Raw genomic sequence first — 10,969 nt, 5'->3', positions numbered from 1 at the left:
GCTCCAGGAACTTGTTTAGTAAAAAGTGTATCTTTGCCTCAAGCAAGCCCTGTCTTGTTTTTGTGCATCCAGGTTTCTACACCTTTATCTCTCCCACACTCAGGTAATCTTTCTTACTTCCTTCTTTAATTCTAAATGCACAAAAGTTGCAAACTGTAATTTCTTGGAAGCATTTATCTCAGTGTGTTGAGATCTTGTTTCCAGGATTATTCTGTTTGACCTAATAAATTTTTATTATCACTGTCTACAGCAGGGGTAGTCAACCTTTTTATACCTACCGCCCACTTTTGTATCTCTGTTAGTAGTAAAATTTTCTAACTGCCCACCAGTTCCACAGTAATGGTGATTTATAAAGTAGGGAAGTAACTTTACTTTATAAAATTTATAAAGCAGAATTACAGCAAGTTAAAGCATATAATAATAGTTACTTACCAAGTACTTTATGTCGGATTTTTGCTAAGTTTGGCAGATTAAATCTTTATAAAACAACTTACTATAGTTAAATCTATCTTTTTATTTATACGTTGGTCACTCCATTACCGCCCACCATGAAAGCTGAAACGCCCAGTAGTGGGTGGTAGGGACCAGGTTGACTACCACTGGTCTACAGGTTTGACTGTTCCTACATTGATGATCTTTTTTAAAAAAAAAAATTTTTATTGAATTTATTGGCATGATCCTGCTTAATTAACAAAATTATACAAGCTTCATGTGCACAGTTCTATAACACATCATCTGTATGTTGACCTCCCCAAGTCAAGTCTCCCTCCCTCACCTATCTCCCCTCTACCCTCCTCCCCCTCCCCCAACCCTTTCCCTCCTGCAATCCCCCCACTGTTGTCTGTGTCTATAAATTTTTTTCTTTGCTTAATCCCTTCACATTTTTCATCCAGCCACCCCACCCAACCCCAATCTCCTCTGACAGCTGTCAGTCTCTTCTCCATATCTATGAGACTCTTTCTATATTGTGTGTTATTTTGTTCATTAGATTGAACATACAAGTGAAATCCTACGGTACTTATCTTTCTCTGACTGGCTTATTTCACTTAGCATAATAATCTCCAGGTTCATCCATGCTGTTGCAAAAGATTTCCTTCTTTTCTTTTTCTTTAAACAGATACTTTATTACATCCACAGGTGATAAAATTCCAGAGCTACTGTTAGGCCCATAAATGCAGACCCTGCTAAATATCCAACTCATCAAGCTTCTGTGACTTGAAGATGGCTTTGAGGCCAGCATCCTCAGGATCTCTCTTCCTGTCTGGGTGACAGCTGGACCCTGCTGGGCATGCAGGGCCACCAAACTGTTTCTGTCCTCACTTACAGCCGTTTCTTTACGTTTCAGGAGTACCACTCCTGCACTCTGCTCTTTTCTAGACTGAAGTCCAATTCAGTATCTGTTTGGCATTTGATCACATCTTCCATTACTTGTTTTAACTGATGTAGTTCAACTTTTACTTTCTCATTTTCTGCTCTGAGGGCTGAACATTCACTCTTCCCCGAAATGAGCATATAATGGAAACTGTTTCATCAGGACTGCTGTATGATTTCTAAACAGGCAGCTCCATCTTACCTCCCCACCAACAATGGATGAGGGTTCCACTTTATATCCTCAGCAATGCTTATCGTCTTTCCTTTCTTTTTTAATTTTTAAAATATTTTATTTATTGATTTTTTTTAGAATAGGGAGAGAAAGAGAAAAAGGGGGGAGAAACAGGAAGCATTAATTTGTAGTAGTTGCTTCTTGTATGTGCCTTGACCAGGCAAGCCCAGGGACTCGAACCAGCAACCTCAGCATTCCAGGTTGACACTTCATTCACTGCACACCGTAGATCAGGTGCTTATCATCTTTTTAATTATAATCTTCCTACTGGGAGTGACATGACATTTCTTTGTGATTTTGACTTGCATAACACATATTTTTGTTTGCTTGCTGGTTTTTCCTTTTTATTGTTATTTTTAGAAATACTAAGGTGCTCAGGAGCAAAAGATCTGTTTTCTTTTTTATTAACTTATTGCCAAGATTTAGTCAAATTACAAGGCTCAAGGTCACAGGCCCCAAGACTTCTGACACTAAGTACAAGTTTGGGGTGGTGTTCCCAAACCACCTTGTTTAGACAAGTCTCTAGAAGGACTCACCGAACTTACTGAGAACTGATCCACTCATGGTTATGGTTTTCGACAAAATCAGCTAAGAAAAATGTGCACAAGGCAAAGTCTGGGGGCCTCCAAATGCAAAGCTTCTGCCGCCATCCCCCATGGAGCAGGATGTGACATTGCAGATGACAGTAAGCAAGGAGCATGCCAACAAGAGAAGCTCATCTATCTAGTGCCCAGAGGTTGCTTTGGGGCTTCATTATGTAGGTGTGATTGATTGATTGCCACATAGCTGAGCTCAGTCTCCAGGTCGACTGATAACGCATGATACTAAGCTTCCACCTACAGCGCATGGTTGACCTTCCTGGCACAGCCAGCCCTCAGCTGGAAATCCAGTTTGGCCAGCTCTCACCTGAGAAAAGACACTTCTATCAGGTATGGCATAGACTGCTTCCCAGAAGCCAAAGACAAAGGCCAGACCTTCTCTTTGGAGGTCAAATTCTTTTTTTTTTTTTTTTTTTTTTTTACAGAGACAGTGAGAGAGAGAGACAGAGAGAGAGAGAGTCAGAGAGAGGGATAGACAGACAGTAACGGGGAGATGAGAAGCATTAATTATTAGTTTTTTGTTGCGCGTTGCGACACCTTAGTTGTGTCGCTTTCTCATATGTGCCTTGACCGCAGGTCTTCAGCAGACTGAGTAACCCCTTGCTCGAGCCAGTGACCTTGAGTCCAAGCTGGTGAGCTTTGCTCAAACCAGATGAGCCCGCGCTCAAGCTGGCGACCTCAGAGTCTCGAACCTGGGTCCTTCGACATCTCAGTCAGAAGCTCTATCCACTGCGCCACCGCCTGGTCAGGCTGGAGGTCAAATTCTTGACTACAGAGGCCACCACTTGTCTTTGTTCAAAGCTCTCCTACAGATAAACAGACTGATGCTGAATATTTGGAGGAGACAGTGCGGCATGAGAGGCTCTACACTCAATTTCCCTATAGATTTGACCATCAATATCAGCATTGCAATCTCACTAATAAGAAACGGCGATACATACGGGCATCCTCCGCCATCCCTTCTCCTCCTGAATAGTGGGGGAAGCCATCTAATGGAGAACCTCCTGGTCCCTCCTCTCAGTGTGAGCACACAGTCAGCAAGGCATGTACGTCAACCCTTCCTGCCTTTATCTTCCCCTCTCCCATTCCAATCGCCCATTTCATTTCTCCACTAGACTTTTACTCCGAGGATGATATGTAACGTGCTACATCTATTTGACATGAACATTGTCAGACACTATGGGCTGTACAACATTCTTCCAAATCTGAAAAAACGTAACTTGTAGGTCCACATTAATACAAATATCTTTTGACTCAGTCCTTTCATAGTATTCTGAGCATGGCATTTACCTCTGGGCATGGGAAGCCCCGTCCAGAGTCTGTCTATCCCAGTCAAGACCCATTTGCAACCTTCCAGGGCTAGGAGGCCCATCTACCGCCAGGTGTGCGGCACACCTGCCCTCTGAGGAGTCTGCCCCATAGCCATGGCAGCCTCTGTCATTCTTGTTGTCACAGAAAAGTTCTCACTGGTATTTTGCCCCCCACGGGGAATAAGAGGACTATGTCTAGATTCACCCCATCTCTGTGTTGCTGCAACCCCCACATCTATACCTTTTATGGACCCTGGTGGCCACCTCCAGTGAGCAAACCGGGATATCTTCCTGCTGGTTCCGGCTCCCTTCCCATTTTAGAAGGAGGTTCTGATGAGCAGCAACATGCCCTATGTTAATATACCCCTTGAGTTTCCATAGTGATTTCCATAAGGCCGTACCCCCTACAGGCATCCCTTTCATGGCCAGTTCTCCATCGCCCTTCTACCTAACCACATGGCCGGGCCATCAGCCAGGGTCCTGGAGTTGGTTCAACACCCAAACATTGGGACTGACAGTACAAAACCCAGCCGGCTGAGCAGACTTCTTTCTACCTTCCTCAGTCGGAGGGGCAGCCTTCCAGACAGGATGCTGTCCATTCGCCTTGAAAAATGACATCCGTAAGCCAAGCATCTTTTCTTCTTTTTTTTTTCTCCTTAATTTTATGTATTGATTATAGAGAAAGGAAGGTAGAGAGAGAAATAGCAATTTATTTTCCCACTCATTTATGCAACCATTGGTTGAGTCTTCTAGGTGCCCTGTCTGGGGATCAAACTTTGGTGTATCAGGACAATGCTCTAGAGTCTAGCCAACTCTGCTACCCGACCAGGGCAGCTCCTCTTTTGGTCAACAGAGAGCTGTGTATATAGGACACTGCCCAGGTGACCCAAGTGGCTACAGGCCCAGCACTTCCTCAAGTGGTTCCAAAGTCAGCCCTCGAATCTATGTGCTGTGAGCACAGTTCACCACTTAGCATTTCCTGGTAGCATGTTCCTGCCAAACCAGTTCCATCTTACTATAAAACTCTGCCGGACACTGCCTTCCCCATTACAGTGTTTTTCTAATGTCACCAAAGGTGACATATCTTCTATTGATTCTGTCTCTCTGGCAAACCCTGACTAACAAAAGAAGGGATCGCAGGCTTAAATACACAACTATGACACCTTTAGAAAAGGCATCAAATTTTTAAAACAATAAAGACTTTGGTGAGTGGAAAAAAAAATCAGGTCACTTATTTATTTAAAAAAGAAATCAGGCCAGTTTCAGATCGCTCCACAGTAACACTCAACATGAGAAAAGAATGCTGTGACTACGGTTCTCTCAGTTACATCCAGCTAATCTGCACACCACCCATTGGAACGTGCAATGAGGAAATGTTTTTCCTACCAGTGTTTCTTGAGGAAAGGAGTAAGGCTATTATCTTAGTCTGTTTGGGCTGCTCTCACAGAATGCCATAGAGTGGGTGGTTCAGAAACAACGGAAACTGATGTCCCACAGTTCTGGGGACTGGGAAGCCCAAGATCAAGGTATTGGCAGATGTGAAGACATAGCAGCAAGAAGGCAGTTTCTGAAAACTGGCAACAGAAGCCTCGCTGAAAACCAAATCTGCTGGCAGCTGGATCTTGAATGTCCAGCCTCCAGAACTGTCAGGTGGTGGCGCAGTGGATAGAGTATTGGCCTGGGACACTGAGGACCCAAGTTTGAAACCCCGAGCTTGCTGGCTTGAGTGCAGGCTCACCAGCTTGAGCGTGGGGTCACTGGCTTGAGCATAGGATCATAGACATGACCCCATGGTCGCTGGTTTGAACCCAAAGGTTGTTGGCTTGAAGCCCAATGTCGCTGGCTTAAGTAAGGGGTCACTCAGTCTGCTGTAGCCCCCCAGTCAAGGCACATATGAGAAAGCAATCAATGAACAACTAAGGTGCCGCAACGAAAAATTGATGCTTCTCATTTCTCTCCCTTCCTGTCTGTCTGTCTGTCTGTCTGACTGTCTCTTTCTTGCAAGACAACAACATAAAATAAATTTCTGTTGTTTAAGCTACCCACTCTATTATGTTTTGTCATGGCTGCCCAAACTGACTAGGACATCATGCCATGGAGTCATTTAAAATTTAAGTTATAAACGGTGTGGAACTCACACATTTTTATTACTTCACTAAGCCTGATTTTCATAGCAAGAAGGGAGCAGTGCACTGATTCACATCCTGACACAAGCTCCTTATCAAAGTAACTGCCCAGCACTCTGCCCAGATAGGGCAGCCGTGCTGTGAGAACACATTCCCTCGGAAACCCAAAACATGAAGCGATATTTGTTGACCAAGGAAATCTTCCTAGTTTTATACAGCCCCCAGTCAGCTGTGTTTGGCCGCAAGGAAACTGGAGATAAAGAACTTTCCTTTCCTCTTGTCGTGTTAAAATTGCATGTATCCTAAAAGAATTGCCCTGTCGACAATGTCTGTGCACCCATGAAGTGGCAATAAAGGTACTCAGCTAGTTTGACCTGTTCTGCGAATTGGTGTCCAGTTCCTGATTATGTGGTTCTCTGGAAGATGGTCCTTTGGCTACCTCCTCTAGTGCAGATTCACCGAACATGCCCACCTGACCTCTGATGCTGTCCTTCATTGCTGTCTCAGCAAATGCATGTGGACTTCTAGTTTTAGCAAACAGGCTACTTTATTTAAAAGTCTGCAAAGCCCTAATATTCACGTGGGCCTGTATTGGTTGGCTGAATAATTCAACCTTAAGTTCTTTTAGCTTTGAATTTATTTCTTCATCGTTTGAGGTAAATGTCACTTAAGTTTTGTCAGTTGCATTGTTTCATGAATCAGTACATTTCACTATCAGTTATGACTATAAGCCAAATCACATTTCAAAAAAAATTGAATACCAATATTTTGGTGTTTAATTTCTTCATAATCACTCCATTATCATTTTTAGGTTCCATTTCTCACATTCAGGAATAGTGTTTTGTTTTACAGAAAAAACAATCAGTTAAAATCATATTACGGCCCTTGCTGGTGGCTCAGTGGATAGAGCACCAATCCAGGGTATGGACAGCCCGGGACTGGTTCCCAGTTAGGGCACACAAGAGAAGTGACCATCTGCCTTTCCTCCCTTCCTTTCCCCCTTCTATCCCTCTTCCCCTCCTGCAGCCAGTGGCTCAGTTGGTCTGAGTGTCAGCCTCAGGCACTAAAAATAGTTTGATCGATTGAAGCATCATCCCCAGACAGGCATTGCTAGGTGGATCCCGGTCAGTGTGCATGTGGGAGTCTGTCTCACTATCTTCCCTCTTCTCACTTAAAAAAAAAAAAAAAAAATATTCATATTACTTCATAAATTAAGATGAAAAACAATAACACAGATTTTACTTCTGCAGTTTAGCTTATAACGTTAAACTCTAAGTTAAAAATAAACAACAACAAGAAACAACTTGAAACTGTGAGAGAGGGCAACTCTTTACAAGGAGAATTTCAACTAATAAACGTTACAGGAATGAGAAGAGTTGAAAGCCACCATTAGAATATCAAGTAGTAATTGCTGCTATAGGCAAGATCAACAGTGTGGGTGAAAAATCAAGGACAAAGAGAACAAGGCATAGCCTCAATGGATCTTTCCCCAGAGTTATCATACTGTGTGACTTTAACATATGCCCACAAATTCTTTGCTTCTCTCTCTCTGAGGTGTAGCTTAATTTTCTTCCTCTGTCCTCCAAGGCTGGACTTCGTAACTAGCTTCTGAAGAACAGTGCATAAAGGAAAAATTTAACTTTAGAGTGAAAAAACCCACCAGACATCATCTGAAGCACATGGCTGCAGTTAAAGAGCATCACCGAGAACAAGATATCATATCCCCCTGATCTGACAGGACAGTAGGACACATCACTTATGTGGTAGTGTCCCCCCAAACCTTAGTCTAACTAAGGGAAGACATCACATAAACCTAAACTGAGAAATGTTCTTCAAAATACCTGGCCAAAACTCTTCAAAAGGTGTCTCAAGTTCACCAAACACAAGAAAAGACTGAGGGGATGCCGCCGATGAAAGGAGATATGAAGGCTAAATGCCATCTTGGATTGGATCCTGAAACAGCAAAAGGACAGTAGTGGAAAATTTGGTGAGATCAAAATAAACGTGTGGTTTGGTTAATGGTCCTGGTAACGTTAATTTCTTGGTTTGCTTGCACCTCGGTTATATAAGATGTGAATCAGGAGAAGATTGTGAAGTTTACACAGGAGCTCTCTATATTAATTTTAACTTCCTCTTCTGCCCAGTTCTGCTTCCTGCCCCTTCCATTCATGGGTGTTGATCTGTAATAACTATCTTGGCCCCCCAACCCCACCTCTTGTTGGCCTCTGGAGAACCCAACTTGTAACACCTATCCCCCAACACATCCAACAACTTCACCTTAGGTATTCTGAAATCCAGATGTTAAATTTGTCCTTTTGCATTTTCCTTATACAAAAGGTGAAAGAAACCTGGCTAGATTTTATACCTAATTACAGAAAAGCTTACTTGCAGAGTTAAGTCAAGGATCATTTAGGAAATCCCCAGAGATGACTCATGTTGCTCCTCACACTGGTCACTAGCCTGTCCGGCACATCTGGGGGAGCTCTTTTCTCAGAAGCTGTGTTTAAGATGCTCTTCAAGGCCCTGGCCGGTGGGCTCAGTGGTAGAGCGTTGGCCTGGCGTGTGGGAGTCCCAGGTTTGATTCCCGGCCAGGGCACACAGGAGAAGCGCCCATCTGCTTCTCCACCCCTCCCCCTCTCCTTCCTCTCTGTCTCTCTCTTCCCCTTCCACAGCCAAGGCTCCATTGGAGCAGAGTTTGCCGGGCGCTGAGGATGGCTCTGTGGCCTCTGCCTCAGGAGCTAGAATGGCTCTGGTTGCAACAGAGGGACACCCCAGATGGGCAGAGCATCGCTCCCTGGTGGGCATACTGGGTGGATCCCGGTTAGGTGCATATGGGAGTCTGACTGCCTCCAGTTTCCAACTTCAGAAAAATACAAAAAAAAAAAAAAAAAAAAAAGATGCTCTTTATTTGGTAGGTTTAGCAAAAAGGAGCCCTAGTCAAGTAAATCTGACCTTATTTTCTAACTCCAACTGTGCTTCCGTCTACAAACATTGCAGGATGAGACTGGGGAAGGGACCAAGGCACTTACTCAAGTACAAAGTTTAAGGAGAGGCCAAAAAAAAACAGCAATTAAGACAATATTTTCAAAACAACAAAATTAAGGCAAAAAAAGAGAAATCTTTGTAGAATAAAAACTGTTGTAAATATTGTCTTAATATGACTGAGTGAACAGCAGAGGTTTGTAATGGGGATACATCCCACTGCCATCACCCTAAAGCAGGTTACCTCATTCTTGGTCTATATAAATGGTGATGACATTTTCCCCCTAATTTTAAAAATGACAAATGTGCACCCTTATTTCCGGGCCCTGGCCTTTGAAGGCCTTGAAGCTTCTCTTTTTGGCCTCTTGGGATTAAACTACCAGGTAAAGACATTCAGCCAGGCCGTCCCAGGTAGAGACCCCATGAGTGAAGCCACCCTGGTCTTCAGCTCTGGTCAATGACCGTAACCAACAGCAGGTGGGGCGGAGGCACACCCACTCCACACAGCTCTGTAATGCTGGACACAACAGTGGTCTAAGCCACTAGGATTCTGAAGTTATGCAGGAAACGATCTCACGCAGATTCCGTCCGCCGTGTCCGTTAGGACTGGCGCACCTTTCTTTGTGGTAATTTTGCACCTCTTGCAGATTTTTTGTGGTATTTGATGCTACTATAATCAGTATTGTTTTCATAATTCCAATTTCTAACTGTTGCTAGAATATAGAACACAGTAATTTTTATTAACCTTGTGCCCTGTAACTTTATTAAGTTCAGATTTTACATGTATATCAACCTCAATTTTCTGTATACACAATCATGTCATTGGAAAAAGACCATCTTGGTTCTTGCCTTTTAATTTCTGAACTTTAAAATTTTTTTAGATTTGATTTGGAGATAACTATTTGTTGTTCCACTCATTTATGCATTCATTGGGTGATTCTGGTATGTGTCCTGACCAGGGATCAAACCCATAACCTTGCCATTTCATTATGATCCTCTGTCCAACTGAGCGGCCCAGCCAAGGCCTTAGTCCCTGAGCTTTTCTTTTTCTTGCACCACTAGCCTCTCCTACGCAGACGAGAAGGAGTGGTGAGAGCAGGCATCTTTGTCTTTCTCCTGACCTCTGGGGAGTCGAGTTTTCAATACAGCTAGTGCTCCACTTACGACCGATTGGTTCCGATAGACCGGTAGTAACACGATTTGGTTGTAAGTTGAGTAGGCTATATGTACAGTACTGTGAAATGATGTTATAAAAATCTTTGTCATATTTTATCATAATTTTCTTTCATTGTTATATATCATAATTTTCTTTGTTCATTTTATGCCATTTGTATCATCTCTACACCATTTTGTTTCTTATTTTTACATTCGTCAGGTTTAAGTAAAACACTGCATTACCAGTACAACTGGTTTAATATTTGCAAAGACAATTTCCTCTTGGTAGACATCTTGGGAGGGGTTTGATGAAAAATATCCAAGACACAAAACACAAATTGCTGCACCGAGTCTGGGCAGAGCAGTTGTGGCTAGTGACTGTGGTTGTAAAGTTGAATGGTCATAAGTCGAATATTTGTAACTAACAACTAAGCATGATATTTGCTACGGCTGCTTCGCTGTTTTGTAGATGCTGCTTTCTGACTCTTTAAAGATAATGTAACTGTTCTCACTTCTGTAAATGCAGGAAATAATATTACTTTTTCTATTTTAAACTATAGACAGTCCTTGCTTCGTCTGGCACTATGTTAACTGAAACTTGTGAACTTCTAGGGCAGGGGTCCCCAAAGTACGGCCCGCGGGCCACATGCGGCCCCCTGAGGCTATTTATCTGGCCCCCTCCGCACTTCTGGAAGGGGCACCTCTTTCATAGGTGGTCAGTGGAGGAGCGTAGTTCCCATTGAAATACTGGTCAGTTTGTTGATTTAAATTTACTTGTTTGTTATTTTAAATACTGTATTTGTTCCCATTTTGTTTTTTTACTTTAAAATAAGATATGTGCAGTGTGCATAGGGATTTGCTCATAGTTTTTTTTGCAGTCCGGCCCTCCAACGGTCTGAGGGACAGTGAACTGGCCCCCTGTGTAAAAAGTTTGGGGACCCCTGTTCTAGGGTGTAAATACCCCCCCCCCCCCCCCCGCAGAGTTCCAGCGACCATTATGAGTCACTGAACTCACAGGGAGATGTGCACAGCTGGTTCTCAGAGCCAGGAGCAGCTCTGGCTACAGGTGACAGGGGTACTGAGAAACAGCTCTCAAAGCACATGTAAAAACTGATACATTCTCCACGTGTCATCAACCACATACTTCCTTAAGACCCCCCAGATAAAGAAGCATACACAGAATAGAGACAACAG

This window comes from Saccopteryx bilineata, chromosome 11, assembly GCF_036850765.1.
Source record: "Saccopteryx bilineata isolate mSacBil1 chromosome 11, mSacBil1_pri_phased_curated, whole genome shotgun sequence".
Classification (NCBI taxonomy): Eukaryota; Metazoa; Chordata; class Mammalia; order Chiroptera; family Emballonuridae; genus Saccopteryx; species Saccopteryx bilineata.
This window is presented reverse-complemented; position numbering follows the sequence as displayed.